The following is a 17,602-nucleotide window of genomic DNA, read 5'->3' on the forward strand; positions in this document are numbered from 1 at the left end:
AGTAGGGGCCTGGAGTAACCTGTTCAGTGTGTGTGTGGGAGGCACTGGGGAGAGATGAGGGCAGAGGGGTGGTGTGGGGCGCAAGCTCTCAGAGCTGGAGCACACCAAGCAAGTCTGGCCTGGCTCCTGAGGGCCATGGGAAGCCCCACGAGTAATTTTAAGCTGATACTAAATGTTGGGATCAGACGGTATTTTTTCGAAAGGTCATTTCTTACAGATGCGGTGTTTTCCCCACAGGCACCAGGGATCCAGGGGGCCCTTGAAGCGAAGCCTTGCATGCAGCCCTCCAGCCGTGCTCCCCTCTCAGGCCTTCATTAAGCCACAGACACGCCTTCTGTTCCGCCTGCAGCCAAGTCCAGGTGGCCCGGGTCTGGAAATGGATGTCCCAGGTGGCTCCTGGGGACAGGCCTGGCTAATGCTCCTCTCTTGGCTTCACCAAAGTAGGGAGAGAAGGCCACAGCCCGAAGTCTCACCCTGACAATAATCCTCTACGTTATTAAGAAAACCTGGTATTATTCTTTTTCACCATTCACCAAAATAAACTCAAAATGGATTAAAGACCTAAAGGTGAGACCTGAAACCATAAGGCTTCTGGAAGAAAACGTAGGCAGTACACTCTTTGACATCAGTATTAAAAGGATCTTTTCGGACACCATGCCTTCTCAGCGAAGGGAAACAATAGAAAGAATAAACAAATGGGACTTCATCAGATTAAAGAGCTTCTTCAAGGCCAATGAAAACAGGATTGAAACAAAAAAACAACCCACTAACTGGGAAAAAATATTTGCAAATCATATATCTGACAAAGGCTTAACATCCTTAATATATAAAGAACTCTCGCAACTCAACCACAAAACATCAAACAACCCAATGAAAAAATGGGCTGGAGACATGAACAGACATTTCTCCAAAGAAGATATACGGATGGCCAATAGACACACGAAAAGATGTTCATCATCGCTGATCATCAGGGAAATGCAAATCAAAACTACACTAAGATATCACCTTACACCCGTTAGAATGACAAAAATATCTAAAACTAATAGCAACAAATGTTGGAGAGGTTGCGGAGAAAAAGGAACCCTCATACACTGCTGGTGGGAATGCAAACTGGTGCAGCCACTATGGAAAACAGTATGGAGATTCCTCAAAAAATTAAAAATAGATCTACCATACGATCCAGCCATCCCACTACTGGATATTTATCCAAAGAGCCTGAAGTCAGCAATCCCAAAAGTCCTATGCACCCCAATGTTTATTGCAGCACTGTTTACAATAGCCAAGACGTGGAAGCAACCTAAGTGCCCAGCAACAGACGAATGGATAAAGAAGATGTGGTACATATATACAATGGAATACTACTCAGCTGCAAAACAGAACAAAATCATTCCATTTGCAATAACATGGATGGACCTTGAGAGAATTATGTTAAGTGAAATAAGCCAGCGAGAGAAAGATAATCTGTGTATGACTCCACTCATATGAGGAATTTAAAACTATGGACCAAGAACAGTTTAGTGGATACCAGGGGAAAGGTGGGGTGGGGGTGGGCACAAAGGGTGAAGTGGTGCACCTACAACATGACTGACAAACGTTAATGTACAATTGAAATTTCACAAGATTGTAACCTATCAATAACTCAATAAAAAAAAATGTAGAACCAAAAAAAAAGAAAGAAAACCTGGTATTGCCCCAGCGCAGTCTGCCATGCCTGGGGCTTGCTTCCAACCATTCCGGGGTCGGGGCAGCAGTGGCCCTCGTGGTGCAGGTTGTTGGAGCTGGCGATGAGGCCCAGAACTTTCTTAAGCAATTCCCAACACTTTTACATATGCTTGAAATTCTCCATCATCAAAAGTTTAAAAAGACATCATATCCGCCCCAATAAAATCATAGTCTCCCGTCCTCCCTCTTTCCCTTCGAAAAACCATCATGTTGGGCACATTCAGTCCCACAAACTTTAAAAGCAGTATCTTTTGACCATAATGTCAAGATAACAGCAAGACTATTAACGACTCACACAGGGTGTGAAAGCAGTAATCTTGTTTTTCAACTTACCGTAGTGACTTAATGGTCATATATTTTATCCTGAAGCGTGGAAAATGAATATTGAAAGTGTATACTCCAACACAAAAGCTATTATTTTTAACGTTCAACTTTATGTAGAGCAGAAAAGTGTCAACTTTCACAAGGCAAGCGGGGAGACTAAAGCTGATCGTTTCAAAGGGTTTGGTGACAGATTCGAAAACTGAAGGCGGCATCTTTCATCCCCAGTTGAGGACACCTGGGCTCCTCGGGACTGAGAGTTTGAGGCTGTGAGGACAGAGCGTGGCAGCAGCGTTTCTACAAAGAGGTGCAGGTCCACCGTGAGGAGACCTAAACGCCTGAGCAGACCTAAAATCCTTCTGACCCGGCGTCCGGTTCCAACGTGTCGTCCATTTCTAAGATGGAGTCCAGTTCCAACATGGCGTCCAGCTCCCACATGGCCTGCAGTTCCAAAATGGCGTCCAGCTCCATCATGACCTCCAGCTCAAATATGGCATCCAGTTCCAAGATGACGTCCAGCACAAACATGGCGTCCCGCTGCAAAATGGCGTTCAGTTCCAACATGGCTGCTCACAGTGCTGTTGAGCGCCCAGCAGGTATTGCTGTTGTCCTCGGAGGTCTGAGGGGAAATTGCTGTCTCAGGCTGTGAGAAGCCACTCCTCTAAAGGATCCGTCCAGTAGGCCTGTGTATGTCGGCACAGAGACACACACTCTGGTCGATGCCCAAAGAGACTGGGGGGAAGAGGTTAGGCCGCAGCTCTTCAACGAATCACAGCCAGCCAAGGCCCCGAAGTCGACTGCCCTGGCTCCGTGGGTTCCGTTGCTGGTCGGAGGTCTGTAGAAGCCACAGCCGCGGTCTTCCCAGAGGCAGGCCGTCTCAGGAGTTAGGGGTGACAGGTCCTTCCACTGAGGCCCACGAACGCCGCTGGGTGGCTGTGGGGGATGAAGATGGCTCTGGGGGCAGGCCCAGGTTGCGGGCAGTGCCTCGAAGTGGCCCCGTAGGCAGACTGCCTCTCTGACAGACCGGCAGGGAGCCCGGAGACGCCGGGGGCGGCTGTGAGGGCCAGCGCAGAGGATTCTGGGAGCAGAGGAGCGCCGAAGGCTGGAGGCTTATGATTCCTGCCCCTCAAGCGGACGCCCAGCGTAGGCCGTCAGGACCCCTGCTCGGGGCTTCCGGGCAAGAGAGAGTCTTCCCGAGGCTCAGAAGTACCTCACACTGTGGAATCGTGAGCATGAGGCTCAAGGGCCCTTCACAGCGCTGGAAGCCCCGAGTGCGACTGCGTGCTGGCAAAGCCAGTGCACTTGTGCGCCCCCTGGCTGAAGGCGTGGCCGAGGCCCGGGGACTCCCCGGCTCTGTCCTCGCCCCACCTGCTCTCGGGAAAGCGGGCCCTTTCCCAGAACCTATGCCGCAGCTGGGCCTCCGGGCCACTCGTTCCCACAGGAAGGCAGCTCACCGCTGTAGCTGTGCAGTCCTCAGATTGCTCACCTCCTTTCTCAGTCACCACCCCGAGTCAGATCACGTCGTGCTCTAGCTCAGAGCCCTCCTGTGGCTCCCCATTTCCCTCAGATAAAAGCTCAAGCCCTTACTCTGACTGACAAGGCCCTCCCTGATCTGACCTCTCCTCTCTACCTCCCTGGCTTGGTGCCCTGCTACCCATGCCCCTCCCCCACCCAACTCCAGCCACATTGGCCTCATTAGCATTCCTGGAACATACGAGGCACACTCCTACCTCAGGGTCTTTGCATTGACTGTTCCCTCTGCCTGGCACGCTCTTCCTCCAGATATCCTTATGTCTTGCTTCCTCACCTCCTTATGTCTCCTTCCCAGTGAGGTCTTCCCCAACTACCTTATTAAGTGGCAACTCCCCCCCCCACCCCCGCCCACCAATTTCTGTTTCCTGAACTTCCCCCTCCACAGCCATTACCAACCATCACCTGCAGTGTGACATATTTAATGTGTTTTTGTCTATTTTCTATCCCCTCCCATTCAAATAAAAGCTCTAAGCAGGCAAGGACTTTTCATCTCTCATTCACTGCTCTATCTTTAAAGCTCAAATCATTGTTTGACACATAGAGGCACATGGTAAGTACTTGCTGACCGACTGAATGAATGAATGAACACACTCAGTCTGGCCCTTTCCCACGGGCTCAAATCCACCTTCTCCCTGAGCAAATCTTCCCCTGCCTTCTCTTTCCTGTCTTTCCCTGCCGGATTGCTTGTCACCAACCCCTCTGTGCTTGCTGCCCCCACATTGTGACCTCCATTGCTCTGGACGCTGCTCCCTGCAGGCCCCAACAGTCCGTAGGCCCAGGCCCACCGCTTGCCCAGTGCTCAGGCTCTCTGCTCTGTGTGGCTCCTCTCCATGCTGCTGTGTCCCCTCCCCACTTTCCGTCGTGCCCCCTCCTAAGGCTCGGCCCTCCTACTGGTTCAAAGGAGTCCTGTGTCCCCCGCTCTGGTCTCCTGGTGCTCCCTCCCTTTAGAGGTCTCCTCCATCAATCTCCTCAACCCAAAATCAATGAGCAAAAGCCCAACAGCCGAGTGCATGGATTAAAGAAAAAAGAGCAATAAAAATGGAGAAAAAGAATAAAGAAAAGTTCAACTTCTCTCCTGCTCTTCCCATCTCTACTGGGTGCTCAAGCTGAAGACCAGCATCATCTTTGGTGGCCCATCCCATGCCCCTGTAAGGTCCTGCTGCGTCACTTCTTCTGGGGCTTGTTGAACGTCTTCCCTAGTCCATTCTCATGCCACTGCCCTGCTTCCTGTCATCTTCGTCCATCCTTCCCCTTCCCCTGGGACATGGCAAAAACTGTTGGATGGAGCCCTCTGCAGCCAATGCTAGCCTCCAGAAGCCAAATTGGATCCAATTACCCTGCACAAGAATACAGAACCCACTCTAGGTATTTCAGCGTAGAGAATTTAATCCAGGAAATTGGCTTGCAGATGCTGGAGAAGCCAAAAAGCCGGACTCCCGGGACATTGACGTAAGGCAGAGGTTGGCAACCCAGAGATTAGTAACAGCAGGAAGCTGCTAGCGTCCCTAGGGCTGGAGGGACAAAGGGAGAGGGAGTGTTACAGGAACCTGGGAGCTGGAATCGGCTAACAGGAGCTGGAACCACAGAGAAGATGCAGGAGAGGCAACTGATGCTGGAGATACTGCCCAAGGCCAAGAAAGTGGGGAGAAATACCCTGGTTTCATCCTCTTCCTGCCCTCCAGTCTCCCACCACTATCTCCCATTGGTTGAACCTAGATAGAGGCCAGTTGCAAAGTAGCCTGGGAAATGCAGTTCCCTGCTGTATCAAGGAGAGCAAGAGAAGGGCAGGGCATGGATCTGAGGAGACAGACGAATGACTATACGCACTCCCTGGCAAAGAAGCCTCTCCCCACTCCATAAACTTCGAACTCCCCAGCTTTCCACATGCTTTGGGTCCTCTCCTGTCCGCTCTGCTGCCCTTATCTGCCATCGCTCCTGAACTCTCACACTGAATGTGGATGATGTTGACATCCCTGCTGCTGACATCTGCCTCCTCCCTCAGTGTGCTCTGCCCAGAAGGCCTTCCCTTCCAGCAATACTTGTGCAAGTTCATCCAGACTTTCACGCCCAGGTGAAATGCCGCCTCTTCCATGAGGCCTTCCTTGCCCATCGCTTCCATCCCCAAACACACACACACACGAACGTTCTTTTTTCCTTCCCTAGCACTTCCTGCATTTATGCCTCACCTCGTTTCTCCCTGCATCATGGTTATTAATGGGCTTGTCTCAGCTCCTCCATTAGACTGCAGGCTTCCTTAAAGCCTCGTTCAAAAGGAAGCCTCCACAGCCCCCGCCGCGCAGCCCCTGCACCTGGGAAGGACGCGCCGCATTTTAGTTTAATGGGTGAACAAATAAGGAGCAAGGAACGCATCAGCAGGTAGCCATGCCTCGTGGATGCAGGTGAATTAATTTGGACTTTTTGGCAATCCATGCCTGGGGGTGCGGCGCTGTGACAAGGCCGGGAAGAAGCAAGCCGGGGCGTCGTCCAGGGCGGGGTGCAGATGTCCCCATTCTGCCTTGTTATTACTTCAGCTTATTGTTCCAGGTTTTTCTTTTCGAGAGAAAAGAGTCCGCCCATGTTTTCATCTTGCTCTCATTGAAATACACCCACAGGCTTTGAAACGAGCCCACTGGTGAAGTGCGGGGAGGGAGAGGGCGCCGGGCTGCTTTCCCACCGTGGCTCGTGGGGCTGCCCGGCGGCTTTGGCGGGGGGCTCCCCGGAGCTCTGGGGGCAGCAGGCCGAGGGCAGACCTCCGGCAGCGCCCTGGGTAACTGCTCCAGGTGGGGGCGGCTGGGCGCTGGAGCCTGCACAATGGGTCTGTGCATTAGTGTCTGCAGGAAGCAGTTTTCCAGGGCCTACCTCTTCTGGGATGAGAAGCCCTCGGGGACTTGCAGACGGTGAGAAGGGGTTCGGGTGCAAAGTGGGGCTCGGAGCAGAGGTGACTCAGGCTCGGGGCCCCTATTGTAGGCTGTTCAGTTGTTAATTTATTAATTCGTTGGCTCATTCATACATTTAATGACTGTGAATTGAGGATCCAACAGAATGCTAAGACTTTTGAATCTAGCCTACACCCCTATTTGAAAAATGAAGGCTCAGAAAGGTTAAGCGACTTGCTCAAAGTCACACAGCCAGTTACGGCAGAGTAAGATTTGAACCGCACTTTCCTGCCTCCCAGTCCGGTGCTCCTGGGGCTTGTGGAGACTGCCGAGAGGAGTCCAGCCCACTCCTGCCTTCAGAGATGGTCCAGTCCGGTGGGCATTGGGACTAAGGGTCCCATTTGGCATAGTTTTCAAGGATGGTGACTATCTCTCGAAGTTGACTGTGGCACTGGGGGGACAGTTTTACCTGGCGCACTTTGCATCAAGCCGGGGGGCCTTCCAGCGGGCAGAGCAATGTGTCCATCTTGGCGCAGAACTGGTCAGAGCTCTCACACCTGAGCCTGTCCATGCGCCCCGCCCCTTCTGCAGCCTGTGTCTCTGACCTGGTTACTTCACAGACTGCATTCCGTGCTCTGTGTTTATAAAGCCGCGTCAGCCTGGGGTGTGGACAGGAATGACCTGTGCTGTCTAAACAAACCGCGAGCTTCTGGCGGCCTGCCTGCCAGGGTGTGTGTGACATCCTCTGGCCAGCGGGGAGGGCCCGGCTGGAACTCCTGGCTTTGCTCATTTTGAGAGCTGGGCAGTGCCGGCGCAGAGCTGCACCCTGTGGCGCCCCAGGGGCAGTGGAGGCTGGCTATAATCTAAGATGCAAAGGTGTGTGGGGCCCCAGGACATTACAGATGGATGTTTGCAAAATCAGGCTTAAGCCTGTCATTTTAAACAGCTTTTCAAATGATGCCGAAATTAGACTATTTTTAGGTCAAACACCCTGCAAAAGCTGACATTTGAAGGTTCGGCTATGTGTGAAAACATCCAAAGGGAAACGCGGGATTTCTCCTTTTTTTCCAGAAACAATAACCAGGAGTGGCTCTGGTTTATTTGTGCGCGTTCTTACCCCTCTTGTATTTGCATCTCCAGTGTTTATTGGTGTAATTCTTCAGGCGCACGCTCGACATGGCAGATGTCACCTGAAGGCCGTCCTTTGGAGATGCGGTCCCTACAAATAAAAGCAGGTCGTTAGACTAGAACCTTCTTTGTTCCCTTAACTACGGCAGTTTCTCCCTCTGCACAGAGCAGCTCTATATAAAGCCATAACCATTCAGAGTCACACGTCGACTATATAAAGGCGCTGCTGAGAGATGAAAGATGTTTTTAACCCCTTCCTCTCTGGTATCGGTGGCAGCTGCAACTGCTCTGTTCCAGAACGCGCAAAGTTCTGTTCTGGGCTGATGTGGGCCTGGGGGGGGGGGCGGGAAGAGGAGGAGGGGGTGTGAATGAAGCAGCAAGGTGGGAGAAGCCCCCCACCCCAGCCCTAGTCTCCCCTTCCTGCCTCAGTTTAGAGCTGCTGAGAATTCCCCGGGGATGGGGGTGACAAAAGAGAAGGGAGCTGTGCTGGCATTGGATGGGACTCAGGCTGTGGGGGTACTAGCGGCAGCCACCTGGTGGGGGCTCTGGTCTGTGATTTTAGATGGGGGTCTCTCTGCTCCCGTCTCTGCAGGGTTGTCCGGGCACTTGGCACCTCAGGCTCAAGGTGGCGGTGCTTCTTGGAGGATCAATTGTATTTGATTCTAAGTGACCGTCAATGTTGCTTCTATATTAAAACAAGCACAGGGCCGCCTGATGTAATAGAAGGCAGAAGGGCACGAATGACAAGCTGAACGTGGAATGGCGGAGAAATGCCCAGATTGCTGAGCTGCCACTTTGAGCTCTAACTTGAAACCCCCAGGAGGCTGTTAGGGCCCTTTGAAGGCAAAGTTTAAGAAGCTCTGCCCTAAATAATATGCTAAATGTGATGTAGAAATGGTTTAGTGCAAGGGACATGGCTGGGGTTCAAAGCCTGGCTCCACTACTTACTAGCTGTGTGATTTTGGGTGAGTTGCTCAACCTCTCTGAGCCTCAGTTTCTTCCTCTGTAAAAAGAGCTATATAGCAGCTCCTTCCTTATAGGACCAGGCCTGCCTACTCTCGGGAACCCCAGGGACTCGTGCACCCCCACTCAGAGCTGACATCCCCGTGGGGGCTGCCCCTGGCATAGAAACTCATTCAGTCTGAGCCCAGCCGCTGGCAGGGCCCGCTGTAGCCACCAGGCAGTTTAACAGCCTTCATCCTATGAGAACACAACCACGTGTGCTGAAAGCATGGAGGACGCCCAGATGTGCAGGGCAAAGATGCAGGCACCATGTGCCCTGGGTTACTGGACATCTGAGGCCCACGAGTGTGAATGCTCAGGCTCCCCACCCTGGCCACCGCCACACCCTGCAGCCACTCTGCTCTTCCCAGTTTTTCGGTGTGACCTACATGGCTGCTTCTGAGACAAGCCATGTCTGCTCCTGGAACTTGCTTTCATGGATAATGTGAGCCATGCAGAGTGAGAGAGGGGTCGGGAGCCCAGCTGGACAGGCGTGAGGAGGGGAGGAAACAGCTGGTGGAAACTCCACCCCTTCTGTGACACTCTTCCCCTCAGGAGGGTGGCCAGCTGCCATGTGGTCAGGACACTCAGGTGGCTAATGGAGAGCCCCACGTGACGAGGAGCGAGGCCTCCTGCCAGCAGCCATGTGAATGAGCCATCTTGGAAGCGGATCCTCCAGCCCCGCTCGAGCCATCAGATGACCAGAGCCCTGGCTGACACGTTGACGGCAAGCTCACCACAGGCTCCAGGTCAGAACCTCCGAGCCTAGCTATTGCTATGTAGCAATAGATAACTTTCTACAGACGCCTCTCTTTGTCCTTCAAAATGTCATTCGAGAGGGTCCAAGACTGCACGGATGCCTTTCTTTTTTTCCTGGCTTATGAGGCTGTTGGAAGCTGGAAAAAGAAGATGTGTGGTTAGGGCATCGAGTCATCTCGACCATCCCGTGGGAAAGTGTGATTTGTCCCATTTTATAGATGAGAACACTGAAGCTCGGAGAGCCTAAGACCCTTGCTCAAGATTGCACAAGGAGCCTGGTTGCCAGGGCAATAAATTCGTGTTTCTTAATCACTAACGGGCTGCCTTTGCTTGGGGTAAAGCAGCTAGGTCAAGGTCCTGGCCTTGCTTCTGATGAATTGCCATAGCCTTTGGCAAGTCACTACCTTGTGAGGGCCTTTTTCTTTGTGAAAAGGCCCCTGTCCCATACCTTGTAGCCCAAGGGGCTGCCAATCATGGTGGCCCACTCTCCTGTGACCACAGAAATGGAGCATGTGTCCCTGGTCTGGCCAGTCAGAGTGTCCCATCCTTCTGATTACAGTGATTAGTTAAGGAATGGGCATGTGACTCTAGTCAGGCCAGCCAAAATCTTCCTTAGGGTGTCTCTGCCAGAGCCAATGGGGAAGGCAGCTCTTTCTTTCTGCTGGGGTTGCTAAACTGGGAGGCTGTGGATCTGGTGCTGCTGGGATTGGCAGGCCTGCCTGTCTACAGAGTCAGGCTGAGCCAAGCTCTGAAGGGAGGCAGAGCTCTGGATCTACTTCAGCCCCTGGATCCAGCTATGCCTGAAGCCATTCCTCTCTCTGGACCGCCCACTTACAAGAGTCAGTAAATTCCCATTGTTTTATCTCAGCTAATTTGACTTGGGTTTGTGTTGCTTGCAGTTCAGTGGGCAAACTTGGGAGTTGCTTTTAGCCTCTCGGATCAGTAGAGCGTAGCTCCTCTCTATGGTGACTAAAAGTAGCAGGTGCTGATGGTGCCCTGCTGGCCCATGCTGGAGGTCGTGGCAGACTGTTTCCTTACAGGCCAGTGGCTTCCTGTGTCTCTCTGCCTGAGGTGTTCTCTGGCTTTAGAACTATGCTTCACGTGTGTGTGTGTGTGATGTGTGTGGACGGGGGGCAGTTCTAAAGTGCCAGGGAACTAACGCCTGGGGAGCCACCCTCTTCCAATGAGAGATTGAGATGGATGGGTACATACGCTGGCTCCCTTGCCCCTGGGGGAACAATCTAGAGGTGTCTTCTACACAGTCTCTCTGAGCGTCCCCGGCAGGACCTCACCCCAGTCGTCCACAGTGGGGACCTGCTCAGCAAACACTGTTTATTGGCTTCCTTCCCTGCCCCGTCTCTTTCCCCACTCTCATTCACGATTCCTGGGGTGTCTTCCCAGATCAACTACCTGTACCCAAATCCTTGTTTCAGGGTCTGCTTTGGGGGAAAAAAATCTAAAACTAGGACAGAGGTAGATGGAATTTTGATTTTCTGGAGTTAACAGATCTGGAGAGACATTATAATTGGAAAAACTGAAACTGTAAGGTCCCCAGCCTTTGCAATGTTGCAAGTTAAATATTCCCCACACTGGACGTGTGAGGACCACCCAGGACTGGGCAGGTGGGGGTGAGACTGCAGGCTCCGAGACCCCACGCGATCGCAGCAGCCAGTTTGAAATGGGAATCGATGGGACGAATGGGCGTGGAGCATCTGGGTGACGTGGGCGTACTTCAGTTTCGCGCTTTGCGCAGCACGTGCATTCTACCCCGGGCCTGGGGTCCAGAAGCATCTTTGGACAGACAGGAGCCGGGAGCACCTCAGATTCCAGTGAGAGATAGGCTTGATTTCCAGCCCCTCGTCTTGTTTCCCTCTCCCCTCTGTCTTTGTTCTCTCTCTTTCCTTTCGCTGCTCTGGTTTATTTATGTTTAAACACGTCCTGTGTCGCCGCCTCCGCTGAGTGGCTGGAGAGTCGACGACGACGGCATGGCTTCCGCCTTGTCCTCCCCTGCAAGGCTTTTGGCTCCTCTGCTCCATGATGGTTCCCCCTGGGCTCCAGGAAAAAGATGTGTCTGTGGGTGTGGGGACAGTGGGCTGGCGCGGCCCCACCACGTGCCTGCTTGCTTTTCTCCCCCGCAGCTCCGACTCCCTCCCGTGGCCGGCCGCCCCCCGCTGTTCCTCCCTGTCACTTCCGCGGTGGCATCTGGGCCACAGACATTGTTTTCCCCTAATTGCATTTCAGCTGAGGAGAGCCACGCTAATAGAGGGACCGCAGGAGAGAGGCCTGGCAGAGCTTGGCCAAGTGGCTGCAGCTTCTGCACAGGACTTTGATAAAAAGGCAGATAAAAAGGTTCATTTTTGGTGCCAGCTCCCCCTCCTCCTCAGAGCAGGTCCCTCTCCTTTTTGTATGTTTTCTTTTTCCTTGAGGTATAAAACAGATACAGTAAAGAGTCCCAGTGCACTGAGTGTGCAGCCTGACGGATTTTTACATATGTCTACACCATGTCGCCGCCACCCAGCTCAAGATATGGAACTTCCCCATCGCTCCAGAAGGTTCTGTAATGCCCCTCCCACCCACAGAGGCAACCGCTCTCCCGACCTTTATCGCCGTAGATTGATTGCCCGCTTTTAACTGTAAAGTGGAATCAGCCAGCATTGTCCCCTTCTGTGTCTGGCTTCTTTCGCCCAACATCATGTCTATGAGCGGGAGCCGTGCAGTGTGTAGCAATGGTCCCCTCCTGTCTTTCTGGTGATGTTTTGTTTTATTCGATTCCTCGCCACCAAGGACACTGAAAGTTGAGACCCTGCAGAGGTGGGGAGCCGGCAGCTTGCAGTCCAGTTTTGCCCTCATCTGCAGTCCGGGTGGTGGCACTCCCCACGGGCTCCTTTACTACCATCTGTGGGACACTGATGAGCCAAGGCCGGTGCCGCCAGGCATCAGCCTCCTTATTTATTTGGCGCTGCCGGGCCAGCCACCTCAGGTTGGAAACCTCACTGACTGGGCTGCAGGAGGAAGCTGGAGCAGCCCCACATGGGGGGTGGGGCTCAGAAAGAAGAATTTGCAATTTGCAAGCATGCATGCGGCTGAGGTCGGGTGACTTCCAGCACAGCGCAGCCCTGTCCCCTTCTTCCTGGATTCGTGTGGCGGCCCCTGACCAGCCACCCGAAGCACCATCTCCCTTCCTCCGAGTCATCAGCTCACAGCGGGCAGCCGAGCTCCCGGGGCCTGCTCTTATGCGGCTACTCCTCTGTCTGCAAACCTTCAGTGGCTCCCCACTGCCTGCTCAAGTTGGCACTCCTCTCCTGACATTTAATTAAGAAGCTCCCCAGTGGTCAGTGGGGACCCAGCTCACCCCCCTTCCTATTCTGCCCCAACTCCTAGGCAGATGCTGCCTCTGTTTGTGAGCAGCTGGGACTCTGAGCTGGGGCTGTGCCAGCTCGTGTGACTTAGTTCTCTCTCTGCTCCTCTTGGCCTATAGATCTCAGGAGACATGCCTTTCTATTCTAGTTCCCCAGGGAGGTTCCTGGCTAGACCAGCCCACCGTGTATAGCCTTGGTTCTCAAGGCCACTTCATGGACCAAGATGCCTGCTCCAGCTCCAGCCATTGTGACTGCATTCCAGCCAGTAAGAAGGAGGAAAGGGAAAGAGAAAGGCATGCCACCTCCATTTAAGGTTAGTAATAATAATAATAGCAGCAAACACTTATGCATCATTTACCGTGTGCCAACCACTGTTCCAAGTACATTTAATTTTCATATAACCCTATGAAGTAAGTACTGTTATTAGCCTCATTTTACAAATGAGGGAATGGAGACACAGAGAGGTTAAGTAACTTGTGCAAGGTCACACAGCTAGGAAGTGACTGAGCCAAGATTTGAACTCAGGCAGTATCCTTCCAGCTTCTGGCTCATAAGCCCTCTGTTTTTGTGCTTCTCACTTACCAGTCTTTGTACACCCTTCCTCCTCTTACACCCCATTGGCCAGAATTTAGGCGCGTGGCCATACCTACCTGCAAGGGAGGCTGGGAAATGTAGTCTTTGTTCCAGGCGGTCATGTGCCGGGAAAAATTTGGGAGTTTGATTGCTGAGGAAAAGGGGAGGACAGAAGTCTGTGACCCAGGTGGTCATTGCCATTTACTGCATGGCTCTCTTATTCGACTTGTTAATTCAGTTGGACCACAAGCTTCTCGAGGGTTCCCAAGAGAGGTTCTCATGGGGGCGCTGAGTGGCAAATGGCCTCCTGGTCTTGCTGTTGGCTTTCAGTACAGAGCAGCTCCTTCTAGGATCCAGAGTAACCCTATCCAAAGATTGTTCCATAAGACGTTAACTGGTAGTCTGCATTTCTACCTGAAAGGGTGCATGCACGGAATGTCGCTAGGATGCATATGGCGCGGTTGACCACCCTCTTGATCTTGAAACTGTCTCTTGGCTTGGCTTCCAGGACCCTGCTGTGTCTGGATTTTCCTTGGGCCCTCTGGGGCTCCCTCTCAGTCTCTCTTCCCAGACCTCCTCCTCAGCCCACCCTCTCGGTGTTGGCTGTCCCAGGGCTCAGTCCTCAGACCCTCCACTTCTCCCTCGGCCTCTCTCCCTGGGTGATCTCACGGCCTCCCGTGGCTTTTTGAACTCCCTCCATGTGCTGAGAACTTGAGACCAGGCCTCTTCCCAGAGCTCTAGAGTCCGCAGCCCACCTGTCCGCCGGCGGCCCATGTGGCAGTTTCACTGGTGCCTCAAACCCAAGGCGATCAAAGCAGAATGCCTGGTCCAGCCCCTCCCCCAGCCCCACCCTGCTGCTCCTCCGGGGTTTCCCACTTCAGTCCACGGCTCCTCCGGCCCTCCAGTGGCTCCTTCCAGAAACCCGGGAGCCATCCTTGATACCTCACACCCCATATCCAACTCAGCTCCTGGCCCTGACCATCTTGCTACTGCCAGCTTGTCTCCAAGTGCATCCACTGGTCCTCAGGGCACTGCCCTCCCTCAGCTGGTCCCCCTCCTCCCTCTCCTGAGACGCCTTCTGCCTGGTCTCCCACCAGATAGACCCCTCCAGTCCATTCTCTACATTGTAAAGGAGCGATGGCTGATCTCTGCTCCACGACGTCTGGGGACTCAACTGGAAGCCTGCGAGGCTGGGGAGCGACTTGAAGACTAGGACTGCTCCCTGGAGCACCTACTCTGGCCTCTCCATGTGGCTTGGGCTTCCTCATGGCATGGCGCCTTCAGAGTAGTTCAATTTCCTGCATGGCGTCCCAGGGACCCAGTGTTCCAACGAACAACGTGCCTCCAAAGTCACGGGGTGTCACTTCTGCCACGTTCTGGCAATTACAAGCCAGTCAGAAGCCCACCCAGATTCAAGGGAAGGGGACATAGACCTCCCTCTCTCCATGGGAAGAGTGCCAAAGTCACATTGTGGAAGAGCAGACTGGAAAATGCCCTCTGCCACGTGACCCTGCCCTTGTTCCCTGGGTCCCGGCACGCTGGCCTTTTTTTCAGTTCCTTGAAGGCTCCAAACTAGTCCCTCCCCCGCCCCCCCCCCCCCCCCCCCCCGACCCCGGCCAGCTCCTTCGCACGCACCGCTCTCTCTGTGCTTCCCTTGGCTAACTCAGCCCGAGGCTCACATCTCACTGCAGCCCCCAGTCGGAAACGGGGCCCCGTCAGTCTTTCCTAGTTTCCACAGCCGCTCCCCCATCATCCTTTCCGAAGCTTTTAACTGTAGGGACTTTTGCTTGTTGAACTGTTTTTTCTGTCTCCCCCACCGTAAGCGAAGCCCCACGAGGCAGGGACCAAGGCTGCTTGGCTCGCTGTGCTATCTCCAGAGCGGAGCCGGGGGACAGGCGCGCAGAGAAGAAGCCTGTAGAATTTTCAGGCCGGTCTCAGAGAAGTGTTGTCTGCAGGTTAGAAGTGAGGAGTGGTCAACAGTGGCCGGTCTCAGAGAGGATGGAGTGGTTTTGGGGGGCGATGGTGGGGAGGATGAGCTGAGAAAGAGATGGCTGCAAGACAGGCAATTTCTGTGCCAGTCCTGGTCCCTCCCTTAGGGATGGTCATGCCAACACCAGCTGCCTGCCTCGTCTGCTTCCCGCTCCCAGCCTCACTGTACATTTTATCCGACTCAGTTCCTTTGGCCTCCCTGGCACACGACGCCTTGGCAGCTCTCAGATCTCCTGCTAGGTTCTCCCTCCTCACTCTCCCGACTAGCAAATTCCAGATCCTCTTCTCCAGAACCTTCCCTGACTTCCCGAGTCTGTGTTAGGTCGCCTTGCTCCTCCCTTCCCTAACTCTTCCTGCCCATCCTCATCACAGTGTGGACACCACTGTTACCATTAGTGTCCTTGTTGCAAGGCCCCAGGTCCCTGGGGCCCTCCAAATGGTGGTTGATGGGCCACACTGCCTGGTGGCACTCAGGTTGTCCCAAACCCCTCATGCTCTGCTGTGAGTGGGACCTTTGTTTTGGAAACCGGCCCCAAGGCCCATGCAGGCTCTGGGTGGGCTAGGTAGGGGTGGTGGAGGGGGTCTGGAAGCCAAGTCGTTCCTCTGGTTGGGCGGCCTCTCTCCTGCCTCGGCAGGGGGCCTGGCCTTGTTAGAAGGCTTTCTTCTTCCTGACTTTGACCAACCGGAAGTTCCTCGTTCCTGCGTAATTACGTTAAGCTTTTATGATGGGGATCTGGGCAAGCAGCATTATTTTGCAGGGGCAGACTGCATTCCTGGAGTCTGGGTTTACCTCGGTCTGTGCCCTGGAATGCTGGTCTCTGGACAAGTCCTCCCGCCAAGCCTGGGTCTAGCTGTGGGGGTCCCCTGGCAGCACGCTGGGGGCTGGGTGAGGAACAAGGCGGAGGGTGAAAGCCCGGCCTGGGAAGATGGCGAGGGCCCCTTTTCCCGCCGACACCTGCTCGCTGGGGCTGCCCCAGCCTGCAGGAGCCTCCCAGGCCAGCTCTGACTAGGGAGCCACCCGCTTCTCGGCCTGGACATCCTACCCAGGGCCGCCCTGCCCTTGGCTCTCCAGACACTCACTGAGCTGGTGTGTGTGTCTATGTGTAGGGCCTTTCTTTTTAAATAGCTTCTTAAAAAGCTTATTTGCATCCACGCTAGCATAAAATTAGGGCCCAATCTCACACCCTACACAAAAATAAATACCAAGTGGCTTGAAAATCTAAACACTACGAAAAACTGTAAAAACCTGAGATGAAATCTCATCGTGGACTGTCTAATGATCATGCAGTAGGAAGACCTTCCCAACACAGGTAACTCACAACAGATGAGATGACGCTATGTGCTCACTTACAATCAAAGAAATGCAAATCAGAGCGACCATGAGATGCTGTTTTCACCTGTCACGTCTGCAAAAACGAAAGAAGGATATTGGAGAGGACAGAAAGAAACAAACACTCTGCTGGTGGGGATAGAAATTGGGACGGCCTCTTTGGAGAACAATCTGGCTTATCCGTGCACACTGAAATGTGGTCATAGCCCCTGCCCAGAATTTCTACTTTTAAGTCTCATTGTTTCAAACTTACATGAGCAGGCAAATGTACATCCAGGGATGTTCATAGCATTATTGCTTTATGGCAAAAATTTGAGAACAACCTAAGTGTCCAACAAGAAGGAATGGTTAAGGAGATAAGGAGCATCTATGCCATGAAATGCTATATATCAGTTAAAAAGGATGATATGTACTCACATAGAATATTCTCCAAGAAATGTGAAGTGAAGAAAGCAAATTGCAAATCTATGTGTTTAGCATGAGTACCTTTATACACAACAATCCTTGCGTGCATTTATAAATGCAGAGAGAAAGACCTTGAGCTATATGGCCAGCCTGCGGGTGCTGGGTCCCTCCGAGGAGGAGAGCTGTGTCAGGATGGAGGATGACAGGACAGTTTCCCTCTTTTTCTGGGGATTGTTTGAATTTTTATAAGCAAATATTACAAAACATTTTTTACAAAATTTAAAAAGCAACGAACACCCCTTGTAAAAGACTAAGGGAATAGGTAACAATGCTTATAATTATTATATTTATTGACTCTGTGACTATACATGCCTGGCACTGCTCTCACGCTTTGCTGTGGGTCATTCCATTGACTCTTCACAATGACACACTGAGATATGTGCTATGGTGACCCCATTTTTTAAGATTTTAAAAAATTTTTCATTGAGGTTATGATAATTTACAACATTGGGAAATTTCAGCTGTACGTTATTATTTGTCACCATATAGGTGCTCCCCTTCACCCCCTGTGCCCACCCTCCAGCCCCCTTCCCCTCTGGTAACCA

The sequence above is a fragment of the Equus asinus genome, chromosome X (assembly GCF_041296235.1).
Source record: "Equus asinus isolate D_3611 breed Donkey chromosome X, EquAss-T2T_v2, whole genome shotgun sequence".
NCBI lineage: Eukaryota > Metazoa > Chordata > Mammalia > Perissodactyla > Equidae > Equus > Equus asinus.